The sequence below is a fragment of the Sphaerodactylus townsendi genome, linkage group LG12, assembly GCF_021028975.2.
Source record: "Sphaerodactylus townsendi isolate TG3544 linkage group LG12, MPM_Stown_v2.3, whole genome shotgun sequence".
Taxonomy (NCBI): Eukaryota; Metazoa; Chordata; class Lepidosauria; order Squamata; family Sphaerodactylidae; genus Sphaerodactylus; species Sphaerodactylus townsendi.
Genome location: NC_059436.1, coordinates 14,590,418 through 14,606,789, shown reverse-complemented (window position 1 = coordinate 14,606,789; position 16,372 = coordinate 14,590,418). Strand labels below are relative to the sequence as shown.

Here is a 16,372-nt window from a genome sequence, read left to right as displayed (position 1 = left end):
TCGCAAATGCAGTTGCAAATGCAACTGCAAATGAATTCCACATGGACATATGCAAATGCACCTCATCCCCATCCCACCTCAGAGGTAGACAAAACAAATACCCAAATGCACTTCATCCCCATCCCACCTCAGAGGTGGACAAAACACTCCACACTGTGGCTCATTCCGCACGTGCAGAATAATGCACTTTGAAACTGCTTTCAGTGCTCTTTGAAGCTGTGCGGAATGGCAAAATCCACTTGCAAACAGTTGTGAAAGCGGTTTGAAAACGCATTATTTTGTGTGTGCAGAAGGGGCCAGAGCTATGAAGAGAAGCACATCACACTGTGACATGTCTCTGAAAATGGCACCCATAAATGCAGGTGAAACGCTAGGAAAAATCAGCAGTAGCTGAACTTGTTCTAAGCCAAGCTGGACATAGAATCTTATTTGATGACACAGAAATGCAACTGCAAATGAACTCCACCCGGAGTTATGCAAGTTCAACAGGCAAATGAACTGTACCTGAAGCCATGCAAATTCAACTGCAAATAAACTCCATCCAGACACACAAGAAATTCAACTGCAAATGAACACTCAGACACTTGCAAATTCATCTAAAGCCTGGCCCCCACCTGTGAAGTGGACAAAACCTACACCGCCACACAATCACTCCACCCTGTCCCACTGAGAGAAACACTAAGAAATCTTAGTGTGACATGCCTGTGAAGATGCCAGTCATAGATACTGGTTAAATGTTAGGAGAAAAACCTACTGAACCACAGCCACGCAGCCTGGAAAACCCATAACAGCCTGTTTATGGTTTGCCCACTTGCTAGATACTTTCCCCTACCCCCCACCCCAAAATTCATAATGAATTTCTTCTTTCTGAGATCTGCCTCCAGCATTTTCTGGCACCAAAGAGATCAGCCTGGTACTGACACACCAGAAGTCGAAAGTTGGGGGGTGGGGGTGGAATTGCTCTCTTTTTTTAACACTCACTGGCGGTCCTGAGATATGCATTGGCTCTGGAGGAAGTCCAACACAATTCAATGTCTTAGGGTTTCTACGTAGGTTTTATGCCATCTTGTTGGAAATTGGTTTTAATGTTTATATATTTTATACTGTTATATTATTGTATTGCTTTATTATATGCTCATATGTAAGCAGCCTCGAGTCCCCTTGGAAGATTGGCAGGGTAGAAATGTAAGATATAAATAAATATAAATGGGTATTTATTCCCACTGTTGTTGTTTTAAGTGTATATGAATCCTGATTCCACACATTTTTTAAAAACCACCATATCTTTAAAATCCCAGAGCTGCTGGGTCATGGCAGTGGTGGCAAGCGAAGCAAAAAGTGAGTGGGCAGGCAAGTTTGGGTGCTGGGTAATCCATGTGCGGCCACTTGACCGAGCCCAGCTTTTTGGCGGGATCAGCAGGATGTACAGGCCCAATGTCGCGCTCCCACATGACACCTTAATGTGGCACCTGGGTTATCTTACCCGACTGCCCCACCCCCAGATCCACTACTGGCCGGCCCCATGTGGGAGAGGAGCGCCCATTGGGCCAGCTGGTGGTGCCGGGAGCTATGGTGGTGGGGTGGCTTTTCCAAGCGCCAAGATGCCCCCATGGGTCAGGGTACTGAGAGAGCTTCTGGGGCCAAGCATCAAAGAGGTGGGGGTCTGGATGGAAGCCATACCCAGAGCACTGGGGAGCACTGGGGAGAGGGGCCTGGTTGGTAAGGGAAAGGCACTCTGCACAAGTTCACCTGGGAGGGCCCCTTGCGAGGAAGGGCAAAATCAATTCTTGCCCCAAGCTTCGTTTTGTGCAGATCACATACAGTTTATTCCATCAAACCAACCAATTCTTTTTGCGCGGGGGGGCGGGGGGGGGCGGGGACACTGCTCAGTTGTTCTGGTTGGGATCTCAGGGCTTCTTGACAGCTGCTCCCCCAATTACTGGTTTTTGGACTGTTCCTATCCAATTTTACTTTATTTGTTTAATGTCACTCTGTCCTGGTCCCATTCGGTTTTAACACTTTAAATTCCAATAAAGGCAGCTAGTGTGACTTTTATCTCGCCTCCGCGTGTGTCAACGTGAGAGGAAAAATCCGTGAAACTGACACCCATCAGTGAACGTACTGTTCAAGGCTTCACGGCCGGAATCAACTGGCTGTTGTGAGTTTTCTGGGCTGCGCGGTCACGGTCTTGTAGTTTTCGTTCCTCGCCCTTCGCCCTCCGCGGCCACACAGCTTGAAAACTCTCAACGGCAGTTCAACGGTCAACTCAGCCTCAGCGGCTCCGCGCGTCGGCCAAAAACGCCGAATGCGCATGCGCCGGCCAGCCGCTCACTCTCTCCCTCCCTTCTCTTTATGTCCGCCCACCTGCCCTGAGAGCGGCCCCGCCTACTTCTTTCTCACTCCGAATTCCCCCCTCCTAGCCGCCGTCGCCGCCACGGCCGCGTTGCATTGTGGGACACAAACAAAGTGCCCGGCTAGGCTGGGCTGGCTGGAGTGACAGAGGAGGGGGGAGCGCCTGGGCCCCGCGCGCCAGCCAGCCAGTCAGCGCGCGAGTGGCCCCGCGCCGCCTCCCTTTCCCCCCTCGCTTTCTCCTCAGAGCGCCTGCGCACGGGCGCGCGGGCCTCTGCCACCTTCTCTCCTCCTTTACCCCCCTCCCCTTCTCTTTCGCCCCAGAAGAGGCGACGGCTGTGGTGGTGGCGACGGCGGCCGCCATGGCCCAGCAGGGCCCCAAACGCGGGCCGAGATAGGGGGGCTGTGGCGGAGGCGGTGGGGGGACAAGGAAAAGGCTCGGCCTCCCCCGTAGATATACACACACACACGCCTTACCGGGCCCCGGAAAAGGGGAGGGCCCCACCTGAAGCAGGTAACGGGGAACAAGGGGTGGCGGGAGGGTTGGGGTTTAAAACGGGGCGGGTAGACGGAGCCACACAGGCAAGCCCCGCCTCCTCCTGGCACCTGCCCCTCCCCTTTTCTGAAGATCCCACCCTCTCCCCCCTTAGCATTGCATCCATAGCGCCCCCCCCCCCCGCAATCATTTTCCCTCCCTGAATCCTCTGCATCGGCTGCCTTGATCCTCTCCACGGCCGTGCCCAGCTGCATCTCTCTCCCCATCCTTCTTGCTCCTTGTCCCCATCCCCTGGCATCTGTCTGCCCTCCTGCCCCTTGCCCAGGGCTGCCTTAGGGTTGTTTGTTTATGAAGCCTGTGATGTGCTTGAAATTCAGCTCGGTGCTGCACAAGGAAACAAGTGAGGGCCCCGGTCAGATTTGCAGTTTGCAAATCTTAATAGACGCCGCGTGCAATAATGGGAAGGATCAGGGAGGAAATAAACAAATGTAGGTATGTTTATCTCCGTTGCGTAGCCACGGGCAGGCGTACGCAGCTTTAACCGTGTGCTTTCCTTCCTGGTGTTCTTTTGCTCTGCCCCTCTTCCTCGGGGCTTATTTTTAAACATCAGATATGCTGTATCTCCAGATGCCATTAAACACTGATAAGAAAAATACATTTTCATTCTTCAACTATTCCCCCCTCCCCCAAATTAACATTGATTCTCTGTTCCTTATGGCTTTCCCTTTCTTTCTGCATGACAGCCTGTTTCTTGTTCCAGCCCCACAGAGACCATCATCAAATTCCAATCCCCCATTTCTCCCTGTGCCCTGGCACCTCTCCATTTGTCTCTTTACATGGCTTCCAGCTTCCTGTAGTTTGTCTTGCTTTCTGGCATTTGTGCACCTTACCCTGTTTTATAGTACTAGCCATCAAGCTTGTCTTTTATTCTTTCTGTCACTCTACTCTCCTGTGCTCCCAGTTACTCTTCTGTCTCTTTTGCATGAATTCACTATACTCATCTCCGCTACAGTTCTACCTAAGGGAGCACCTGTCTTTTGTCTTGCTGCAGTGTCTGCTCACTGTTTCTGTAATTAACCTGGCATCAAGTCCATCCCCCTGGCATTGTCTCTGTTAAATGACTGTTCACTTGATTATTTGTCTTTATGCTGTGATGAGGATTACTGTCACTGATCCACAGTTCTCTGCCCTCACCTCTTGCAATTTAAAAGCTTTTGCCTCCCTTCCTTGGCATCTCATTCTTTTGTATGTCTCTTCTTAAAACCTATGTACCTGCATCCCCATTTCTTTTACCTTCAGGCATATCCATTGTGCTTTGATGTGCTACAGTGTTTGACAGAGTCTTAGCCCGGCATTTGATGCTATTGATAGGGCAAAGGATACACGGGCAGGGTGGAGGGGGCAGGGTGGAAGGAGACAGCGTTAATATGAGAGAGCAGAAATCTAAATACAATAGGTTATTTTTAACCCACTTTGATATTTAGCTGATGCAGTTATTGATCAGTTTATTGAAAAATATTTTAAGTACCACTCATCTTAATGCCTTTGCCTTTCTTGTTAAGAATGTTAGAAGCCAAGAGAAGGCTGACTGCTTGTTCAGTAACTGAGTTGAATATTGGCGCCCCACATTTTTATTACAAGCAAGCAAGCTGAAAATTCAGGGAAGGTGCCTCCTGCCAGCACTGATGGACATTTCACCACCGTTGTCACTTCCTGTATCAGTTTCCTTACCTCTTACGACTTCTCAGCAGTCTTTGTTCCACACCATCTATATTCTTACACTTTCCAAAGCTCCATTCTCCATTCCTTGGTTAAATTTATTTTCTGCAATACAGCCTTAGGTTCCTTTAGGCTACTGAAATTGTTCTCTCTCCTTATAAGGGTGGGGGACACATCACTGCAGAAAATGAGTTTCTCCAGCCAGTTTTGTTTGGTAAGGTATTTAGTTGTATTTGTTGTAGCTTACGTAAAGCTAAGTAAACTGGCTTAGGCCAGGTGATGTTACATGTATGTAAATAACTTGAAATCAAATCCCAAATCACTGAATAATCTTGCACAAGGTTCTGTCTCAGTTTGAATTCTTCATATATATGTAGAAAAAAGAAATATCTTCCTTGTAGTGCTTCAGTTGTAAGAAAAGGAGAATGATAAATTACATTCACTATCTTGTACAGAGACAGACATTCTTCAGCCTGCTGAAATTAATGTGCTTAAGCAAGCCTAACTCTGTCTGGATTGAAGGCTTAGATATTATAGACATCTATTTATTTATAGTCCACCTTTCTTGTGGGAACTCAAGGCACATTACACTGAATACATTGGTACATTGTACCAATACATTTGGTACAATACAACAGGCTGTTGAAGCCTAACTCTGTCTGGATTGAAGGCTTAGATGTTATAGACATCTATTTATTTATAGTCCACCTTTCTTGTGGGAACTCAAGGCACATTACACTGAATACATTGGTACATTAAAATTAATTACATTTATTCTACAACAGGCTGTTGAAGCCTAACTCTGTCTGGATTGAAGGCTTAGATGTTATAGACATCTATTTATTTATAGTCCACCTTTCTTGTGGGAACTCAAGGCACATTACACTGAATACATTGGTACATTGTACCAATACATTTGATACAATACAAACAGGCTGTCATGCAGAAAGACAGAATACATTGGTACCAATTGAATTTTTGCATTGTAAGTTACATTCAATAGAATGGTGTATCCAATAGATTTGACTTGACTTAGATCCAACCAGAGATCAGAAATAGCATATTAACATGACAATGTATCATCAAAGGCTTTCACAGCTGGAATCAATTGGCTGTTGTGGGTTTCCTGGCCTGTGTGGCTGTGCTCTGGTAGTTTTTGCTCCTAGCTTTTCACCCATATCTATGACTGGTATCAGGAGCAAAAATAACCAGACCACAGACCCGCAGCCCAGAAAACCCACAACAACTAGTATTAATATGACATAGAGTAGAAACCTACTTTATAACAACATATAGTCTCTGATCCCTGGCCCCAGAGTTCTTTCTGAACCCTCTTGTTACAGCCCAGCCCTCTTTCCTGTGCAAAAAACCCTCTTAAATTGGTTTTGCATAGTTTGCATAGAAGGCATGTATACAGGCATCTGTTGATTTTGCCCAGTTGCAGGGTTGCTCCCACAGAAGCCTTGCTCAGGTGAGCAAAGATGCTGTGAAGAATAGGGGGAGAGGCAGTCCCATAGGTATGAGGGACCAAGGCCATGAATGATTTTTGTATGTGATACCAAGTACCTTAAGTTGAGCCCAGTAACTGATAGGCAACAGTTGGAGAGACTGCAGAAGGGGAGTAATAGGCATGCTCCGTCTGGCTCCCAGTAATAGCCGATCTGTGGCATTCTGCACCACTTGGAGCCTCTGAATTGACTTTGAGGGGAAACCCAAGTAGTGTGTATTATAGTTGTCTTGTCTTGAGGTTACTGTGGCATGGTGACCTGGTTGTCCAAAGTAGGAGCTATTTTCTAGGCTATACAGAAAGAAAGAATCCCATGCTGAAGTAACCCACAGATACTTCTGGACCTTATTTACAGTGGGATGCTCCGCTGCAGTCCTACTACCTGCCCAGTTCTCCCCCCTTCCTTCCCCAGTCCCGATTCTCTGCTTTTATTCAAGGGGCGGGCGGGAGGGGGCCCAGCATCTGGACCTGGCCCACCCACCCTATCAGAGGGAGGGGGAGGGGAGGGATGGGTGGCATGCAAGGGAGGTCAGGCAGTTAGGTTAGCAGCTTTGGCTGGGGGAGGGCAGGGGGCTGGCTAATTTGCCCCCCCACGTAATGCCTGAAAGTGGGTCTCAGCACCTGTACCTCCTTTGTCCCCGTCCCCCCCCCACTCCAAATATCCCATTGGGTCTTTCCACGCATGATCAGTCAAAACTGCAACGTGGAAAGTTGTGATGTAGGAGGGACGACTGTACAGGGTCCCCTCTTAAGATTGTCTAAAAACTGTACACAGTTATAAATCAATGTGTTTTATGGTTATAATATCTAATTATCATGCACTTGTGTTTGGGAAGTATCTCAATAACAAATGGAAAATTGATTTAAATCCACAATTTTAATCTTTTCCTTGGTGATTTAAATCATCAAGAAAAGGAAAGATTAAATTGTGGATTTAAATCAACTTCCCATTTATTATTGAGATTTAATTTAAGCTCTGTTTAAATCAGTCAGTTGATACCTTGCCTGAGTAAGATGCGTGATGTAGTGCTTCACATCACGGGAATCATACTATCGGGAATCATACTATCGGGATGATAGTATGATATCACGGGAATCATACTATCACTGTTTCAAGATCATCTTTTCAACCGACAATATTGAGTCCATGTTGGTAAAAGACAGTTCTGTTAACCTACAGGAAGAAAACGGGGGTATATCAACTACTTCAGGCTAGACGTTTTATGTTCAGATTTTGCAATAAGACAGCAGCCATGAACTATTAATATCACTGCAGACATCTAGGACCTGGAAGGTTCGGCAGTGCAAGGAATAACAGCCTCATTAAGCTTGAAGCATGCCAGTCAGGTTAGCCTGATGGGATACAGCTTTAGTACTATCAGTGTACAATAGGTGCAGTTTGTATCATCAGGCATACAGATGATTTCACAGTATTGTCGAGCAAGGTTTATGCTGAGTTATAAGTCCTTGTTTTGCAACCAGGACAGCGTTTGCAAAGGTGCAAAGAACTCCTGCAGAGCTTGACTTTCTGAGCTTTCACCTCCTCCAGCAACCTGAAATGCCCCCTGAAAGCTTGTTCTTTGGAGAGAGGGAACTGAGGAACAGGATTGGGGGAAGGGGGGTTCATTTATATCTGTAAAACAGGCCGGAGTATTTCCACATTGCTCTCTCTGCCATCGCATGTCCATCGCTAGCTGTGTGAAGTCAATTCTGAACTTCATTTGAGCAAACTCATTTTTCAGACATTCTTGTTTACTTGATTAGTTGTCTCAGGATATAGCAGAGGTGAACTGAGAAATTGTGCAGCAGGAGATAATTACAAATACAGCTGAATATTGTGGGCATTGCTGACATTAGGTTAGAAACGGGGGCTCCATTTTGGTTCCACTTCAACCCTTGGTCAGTAGACACAGTGTATAATGCACCAAGTGGATAACAACCAATATATTTATTTTCTGACCTTCTGCCTGCTTCCATTAGTGATCTCCCTTACTCTGCACTGTAGAAAAGTGGTGGCATTCTAGTAAAGTTTTTGACTTTATATACTGAAGCCCTTCTTTATTCTCTTTACGGTCAGCTACAAAAGGAAACCTTCCAGGCTGGCAAAGTTACAGTGTTGGCCGGCTTTGTTTTGTTAGAGGTAGTAACTGTCAACTGCAAACCACAGCATTTCATAGACCTCGGAGACCTGCTAGAGATTATATCTGTACAAGGAAATAATTTATGTATTAGCCACAACATTGATAAAGAGAAGTGTTTCAAACCTACCAGTATTTTCAGAGTTTGGGGTAAATGGGAAGCTGTATAAATCCACACCCCATTTTTCTTCCCAGTTCTGATGCTCCTCTGTACAAACACACTCAGCAAAGAACTGTATGGATAGCTTCTTATTCCCAGCCTTCTCATCAAAGAGGGATACACAGTTACTGTACTATTATTGTGGGAAAAGATTGTGCAGCATTATAGTGGCTTCAGGAGTCCAGTTGATGGAAGGTTATTACTTGGGTGCTGGGTTAGGGACAGTGGCTTCTTGCCCCAAGCAAGGGGCAACTTATTTCATTGCTTTTTACTTAGGTAGATAGAAATCAGTGGGATTTTTAAAAATATGTGATTGTGGTTTTTTGTTTTAAAGTTTAATTTTACATTGGATTTGATTTAAAAAATAATTTTGTTTAAAATCAGTCCACACGTAAAGTTTTATTTTCATAATCCTTTGATTAGTTATCATAACTCTATATTCAACCCTCCCCCCCCCTTTTTTTTTGAAAGACAGAGCTATGGAGAAGAGATACGACTTGCTTAAGGCTGAAGTCCTTTCATTATAAATATGATACACAAACCATGTTTTGTATTTTTCTTTGAATTTTTATAATTTGTGCTGTACACACCTTGTACTCTTACATTCCATATCATGCAGAAGCCCTGTTCTACCCAACAGCTATCAGTTCTGGGCACTTGGGCCAAGATCTAAAGTGCTGCTTGCTCTGATGCAAGAAACTTGTGCCACCTCAGTGAAATTTATCATAACTTGAGACAAGTTTCAAAACCAGTTCCTTGACTGGCATAGTGAGGCTGCGGCCAAAGATACTCATCAAGATCCTCTTTGAGCTCCAGTGTTCTGGTGGGTCCTGACCTTCGCATAGTTCAGTAGCAGAAATGCTTTTAATTCCTTTACCATCAAAATTCTAACAATCCTTAATCAGAACATAGAAGAGATACGTAATGGCTTCTGTACATTAGTGCATCCTATTAAATAGTTGCCTACTTAGACCAGCACTAAGTGCTGACTGCAATTAGTGTGCTGCCTGGAAGCTGAAAAGTAATTTCTGATGAAGTTCATCAAAGCTAAGTACTTAGTGCTCCAAGACTTGGGATTGAACAGTTGATAAGGAAAAAAAGCACTTGCTTTCATGCAGATTGAACAGGTTGTTCAAGATATTCCTACCTCTTTTCTATGCAACAGAACTTGGTACCTCCCAGAATTAGCACAACCAGTGGGTAAGCATGTGAGAAGGGAAGGGCCTGTAGAAGCAGCCGTACCAAACAGAACATCTTGCAGTTTTGCAGGGCAAAATGTCTTGCAGTTTTGCAGGGCAGAATGTTAAGGATTTTTTTTTAACAGTAAAAGCTGTGCAACTGTGGAATCAGTTGCCTGGAGAGGTGGTAAGCTCACTCTCACTGGCAGTCTTTAAGCAGTGGCTGAACAAACTCTTGTCTGGGATGCTCTAGCCTAATTGCATTGATCAAGGGGTTGGGCTAGATGGCCTGTATGGTCCCTTCCAACTCTATGATTCTACACAAGGCTTTCTTTGGGCCCCACAACTATCCTAATGGAAGTCACCAGCATTTTTTCTATATACAATTACATGGAAGTAGGAGTTCATTTAATGAATCTGGAACAGGACTACTCGAGTCAGGCAACTTGCTCATTTTTTAAATAGCTAATTCGTTTATTTCAGATACTGATCTAAATTAGAAATGTCAGTGTGTTTTGCCATCAGCAGTTGCAGTTGGTGCAGACCAAGCGTCTTATTGTAATAATCCTGTTATCTTCACATTGAGAATTCTTAAGAGCGATGCCCTCAAATCACATTAACCCGATGAAGTCTGGTTTCAAATAGTTTGGCAGTTCCTCCATTATCTTAAGGCTTCTTTGCGGCCACCGGGGCAAAAACCTGTCATGCTTGCCTGCTCCTTCCTCCACTTAACCGTGTCCAGATTCCCTCTCTTATCTATTAATTCTTGGTAATTACAGTTTGCCTTGATGCTTGAATCAGGCAAGCCACAGTTACTGCAGACGGTCATTTGCCTCCAAACCAGAGTTGCCAACCCTGTTCACAAACCTGCAATTTCTAATTCTGGCTCAGGGGCAAATTGTGGTGATCGTAGTTTGCTGAATATCGTCATTATACCAAACTGCAGTTGCCTAGATGCCAGGGTATGAGGGACAAAATATGAGCATGATAAAAATGAGACACAGGCAAAGAGCACATTTGAAAAAGGACATGGTCAGGCAAGAAACTAACGCTGCACAGTTCAAGGTTGCCAAATTCCAAAAGCCAGCCTTCAAAAATTATTGCCCAGTTTGGATCCTGTAACTGAAATATTAGAGTTAGGAGTGAAGAAGCAGGATTTTATTTGGGAAGCTTTATTTCGGTAATTTATGCAGACTATTTTAACTGTCTCACCAATGATTAAATGCTTATGGCAGCCTTACAAAGTCCATAAACTTTACTTACCTAGAATGCAATCTGCCTAATGATTCACATAAATTCAGCCCCCTTTTTTGTTATTAAATCTTAAATTGTAAAATGCATACTTTATCGGTTAGTTCTTCTGGGTTTAGAAAATTAAGAGTAAACTGGTCGGGATGAAGATGACTGGCTTGGTGTCAACAGATTAAAGAAAATTCAAGTTTCATGGGAGCTTTTTGTTGAATTTTCTCTTTGCAAAATCCAACTGATACAGGGTACCCCCTCCACTATTTGCATCTCCTTACTGAATAAGAAAGAGTTTGTACCAGAATTTGCTTGGCTTCTTTTCCCTTTCTCGTTTCATGTACCATCTTATCTGTAATATATACAACATTGTGTTCAGCCACTTTGTACACAATGGCCGGAAGATGGTATATAAATGCACCAATTGATAATAAATAAAATTGTCAGCGCTGTGCAAGTGACCAACCATATTTCCCATCTTTTTTCATTTTAACCAAAGTTTACTTGCACAGTGTTAGGGCTTGTTTTTGCTGCCAGTATGAGGCTCAGGACCCTGGACATTAGTAATTTTCCCAAGTAACTGTAAGCAGTCTTGCATAGCCCTTCCAATCTAATTTCTCATCTGCTGCAAATGCAAATTGTTAATGAGAGTCTTCTTCACACTTTTTTGCTTGACTCCGCTTCAGGGCAAAGGAAAGGTAAATAGAAGGACTTCAGAGCACCTTTTGAAGACCACACAGAACACAATCTCTTCCTCCCCCCTCCCTTTTTAAGGATAGGAGTTACAGATCTGCACTCAACAATGTTTCTAAGAAAAGCTTTGTGTGTACTGGCATGTCTGTGCTGATCTTGCAACAGAAATGCTTGTTATTGAGGAAGTTACAAAAGCGATCTTAATATAAATACTTTTGTTCATATGATTGCTCAAAGATGATTCAGTGTAGAAAAGGTGATGACAGTTCTAACTGTAGGTCTTGTTTAAACTTGAGCAAGATTCCTGGAAGTCACTTCCTTCCAAAGAAGGAACTTATGTAAGCTTAATAGGTGGATTAGTGAGTAAGTACATAGTTTGAAATTTTTTTGAGTGCAACAGAAAGATAAGTAGATCTGTAAAGCTTTTAAGTTTTGGAGAAAAGAGGCCTAAAGTGAAAGCTTGAGAGGAAATTTGAGAAGGGGATCTTCTTACAAAAAAAATTTCATTTGCTGAATTAAGTTTTTGAAGCTGCAGTTTACATAGCCAACTCATGCTGCTGTAGATCTTTTACTAAGATTTCACAAGTACTGATTGCTGTATTGCTTCGGCACTTCGACTAGTAAACAAGTAACCTGCAAAAAACTTGATTGTGGAGAGGTGCTACAAATGTTGATGAAAGTTTGATAAACACACATGAAGGGGAAACTAACACAAACAAGAGTTGAGAAGCTTTTTTCCCCTGATCAGATTTCCAGTTTTCAAGTCTGCAAAAAGATTAGAAATTGGGGGGGCGGGATAATCTCCTGATTAGAGAGCTGAACTTAATTTATGCTAACATTTCCAAGGCTATATGCCAACTGAGATGGACCAGGATATGAGGTAAATATATATGGGGGCCAGCATCTCAATCCTATGCATACGTACAAGGATTTGTGTCATATGAACAGATGAAGCCTCCGTATTCTAAATTGATCCATCAGAGTCAGAATGATCTGCTCACACTGGCAGCGGTTCTCCAGGGTCGCAGGCTGCGATTGCTTTTAACTGGAGATATCAGAGACTGAGGCCCTTTCCGCATGGACTGTATACAGCGCCCTAGGGGCGGCAAAAACGCTTGCGCAAATCCCCTGGGGGAGCCTGTTCGCATAGAGGCCTTAGCATGCCGAAGCCGCCCTCGCCTCCGCCCCATGGCCGGTCGCGCCAATTAGCCCGCCATTTTCCCACCTCGCTCCCTGAGCAAGGTTTTTTGAAAACGGCGGCTTCCAGCTGCTGCCATGCGAACGGCAGCGGCTGGAAGGCGCCATCCCTCCCCCCTTTCCCGATCGACTTACCTTCCTTGTGACCGTCCAGCGCGTCGCCGAGGCCTGGGGACTCACCCCCCCTGCCCTGCGACTCCGGAGCAGTCACGCAGGGCAGGGGGCGTGTCCCCTGGCCTCAGCGACGTGCCGGACGGTCACAGGGAAGATACGGGCCGATATCGCCGGCTTAATGGCACTCCAGCTCAGCTGATTGCTGTCTTCCTGGTGTCGTTCCCCCCAGGACCGCTCAGGTACGAAGCTGGTCCCAGGGGGGTTGGGTTGGTGTCATGTACGCCGACCCAACCCCCAGCGTGGCCGTGCGGAAGCGGCCTCAGAGTTATCATGGCGTAGTGATTAAGAGTGACAAAGTCTAATCTAGACTACTAGCTTTGTTTTTCCCCTCTTCCTCATGGTGCCTGCTGGGTGACCTTGGACCGGTTACAGTTCTCTCAACACTCTCTTCCCTTAGTTTTTGTCAGTTGAGAAAATGAGACATTTCAAATGCAGCCGGTTAATCCCTGATACATAAAGTGCCATCACATCTCAGAGGCAGCCAGGGACAGCACTGCTCCCACACCAGCCTGCCACCTCCAGAGGGCTTTCAGGAGACACAGGGAGGCAGAAGAAACAAAAAGCCTCCCCGGCCACCTGAATCCCTCTGTAGGGGAAGACAGAATTATGCCACCCTCTCCATCTCCAGTATTCTTGGGGTGAAAGCCCGGTAGGGACCCACTTCCAGGAACACCCCCAGTTGCACCGGCCTGCAAGTTTCCAGAAACTTTCCATCTCTACTGTAACATCTGAGTTCAGCCTATCTCTTTGAAATTGATCAAACCAAAGAATTGCTCAGTTTTTGAATAATAAGTGTGAACACAATATATGTCAGTGTCTTAGTGCACTAGCATACTCTTCAAGATAAGATACAGTGCATCCTTTAAAAGAAGACACAGTACATATTTTTCTAATTTAGACTTAGCTCTAGTAAAAGATAATGGGAAACCACAATTGCTGATGCTTTTAAGGGTCACTGGGAATGAATGAATAGCTGTAATTCTGTGCAGACAGGCTGCTTAAACCCATACTGGTTTCAGTTAAACTACATCACTTGAAAGTAAATTGCAGCCATTAAAGCTTATCTCTAGTAATACAACATCTGAAAGACAACAGGTCATACCTAACTTTGTCTTTCAGATAAGACTGTCTTAAAAAACTGACCTCAGATGCCTTCTCCAGTATAAGGAGAAAGTTGTTCTATATTTAGAAACCTGTGAGTATTATCGAAAGCCAAAGCAGTAAGAGGCAAAGCAGTTAAATTCTTGCAGCTTTAAAATGTTGACTCACCTGTTGTGACTTCTTAACTGTCTCAGTCACATTCTGTTGGAAAAGTAGTCCATCTTGTGCTAAAGTTCTTGAAGAGCAGTGGACTTTCGGTGTTTTACCCAATGGAGATGTTGTGATTACCTTAGAAAGGTACTTAGTAGCCTCGTGCACAAGTTACAGTGAACACACATACCATCCATGTACTCTAGATTTTTCTTTATATGTGAGTTTTGTAATTCTCAAAGTATTGTAAAAATAGTAGTCCTTGTCTTCCTCCCAAAAGAATCCCCCAGGAACTGAGAACCAGGAATTATTGGCAAAAGGCCTGCTGATCACAGCTGTGTCATTAAGTATATTTATGTTATCCAATTCATCTGAGGGTCATGGTTCCCAGGTTGCTAAGTGGGTGGTGGCCCAACTGTACAGCTGCACATCTTTCCTTGTCGCGCCCCCCCCCCCATCTATGGTAGCAGGTAGGACTTTCTGTTTCTAGCTGGTGGAACAGGAAGGTTAGTTCAGTACCTAAGAAGGAACCAGCTGTTCAACACAGTGGCTGCTGTGGCAAAATGAGACCCGCATGCCCCTCTGTTTTACCTAAAAGATATAAAATTTACCCAGCTGGCCCAGCTTCCAAGTTACTAGACTCCAATCGTGTTCCACCTTCCCACACCCAACAAGCATGAGAAACTTTCAACGTGCACCACCCCAAGGAATTTGTGGAGATATATCAGTTTAACTGTTGAAAGCTAAGCCATTTCTATTTACCTCTAGGTTTTTCCTGGTCATGTTTCATGTGCGTTGTGTAGCGTGGGCAAATTTAAGTGAAGCCAATTGACTGCAATAAGATTCCAGTTTCCGGAAATGGAAAATGTTAACGTAAGGCAATTTATTACAAAAAAAGGGAAAACCTGTAGTGTCTACAGGAATGTCTGACTATGCAGCAAAGGAAAAAATTATGAAGAGAAATGTGATTCTCTAAATGTGTCTCTGTGATGTTTGAATTTGAAGCAATAAGTAGAATAAACCTTATGCTTACTAGATTTACGTTTCTGTCTTTCTGTTCTGGCCCTGGTTCTGTCCAGGTCTCGTTCTTGCAGCAATGTTTTCTCTTGCTTCTTCTAAAAAGTCAAAACTTTGCCCCCCCCCCCCCCTTCCTTAGATTCTGAAAAACTCTCCTGAAATTCCTGGTAATCTGAGCAACACTCTCCACAAATCTCTCTCCCACACACACACTTTTTATCTGGTAGAAAATTCAAGTTCATTTGGAATGTTCCAATGAATCCAATCATTACATGCAGAATCCCAGTGCTACTGGAAAACAATGTTTGTTCCATTGGCTATTCACCATTTGTATTGTCAGCTGTCATCTTCCTAGGTAGGCGATCTGAAATATAGCCGTAAAAATATATTCAGTATCCTTTCTAAAGCTTGGAAGGTTGTGTTGACCATTGGCAGGGTGCACATTAAACACTTCTCTTTCATAATTGTAACTGTTACTTTTGTTAACCTGTGGAGTAAGGTGTTACTTCATCACAATGGCAGCCCTCTGCAGTACTAGTACTGTTTTGTGGGTTGTAGCCTAGCAGTCATATACCACAGGCTTGAAATTCTTGTGCTGTATGGTTATATATCAAAGGGATTTCCAGTGGTGTGTGGGAAAATGCACATTTTACCTATATCATGTGTGACATGGACCTCATGGAGTTTTAATAACCTCAAGGTCACTCCGTAGTTTCGGCAGTACAAAATCCAGGACAGGTTGTTAGGGCGAAGTAAAGCAAAAACAGCAACTTTTACTAATTGTATGTATTTATTTTACACATTCTTCACTCTGTAATCATGAGAAATCTTACTTTAATTGTGTGATCCAAAGGGGGTGGGGCTCCAGACTGGAGAAACTGACACACATGCAGAGAGAGACTGGCGACGGGCAGGAACCAGGAAGTGTTTTTTTCCACACTGTCATTCCTGAGCTGCAGGAGGCTGCACCAGTGTTCCCTGGGGTGGAGCTCACTTTGGTCAGCTTACAAAAGACTTTCAGCCTGGGAATGCCCCCATGCCAGCATGGTATAATGGTTAAGAGCAGGTCGATTCTAATCTGGAGAACCAGGTTTGATTCCCCTCCACCAAAGTGGCAGAGGCTTATCTGGTGAACCAGACAGTTGACTCAGAAAGAGTGCCTATATGCTGTGTTGAAGAGTGAATGCAAAAAATCTGTGGACAGTGTTCCATTCGCATAATGGGAACTTTCTGTTCCCCATCACCAGTCCA

At 44.4% G+C, this 16,372-nt stretch overlaps 1 protein-coding gene across 4 annotated transcripts in view; it reads left to right on the top strand.

The window, feature by feature from the left end:
* The first annotated feature begins 2,484 nt into the window (after positions 1 to 2,484).
* The window catches only part of ZBTB44 (zinc finger and BTB domain containing 44), a 36,005-nt gene continuing 22,117 nt past the window's right edge, over positions 2,485 to 16,372 (top strand). For 2 of the 4 annotated variants that reach the window (XM_048512468.1, XM_048512471.1), the window contains exon 1: positions 2,485 to 2,863. The gene's annotated coding sequence lies outside the window, so the exon portion shown is untranslated. Of the gene's footprint in view, positions 2,864 to 3,222; positions 3,338 to 16,372 lie in introns of all 4 variants that reach the window. The other 2 variants (XM_048512470.1, XM_048512469.1) reach the window with 2 other exon arrangements.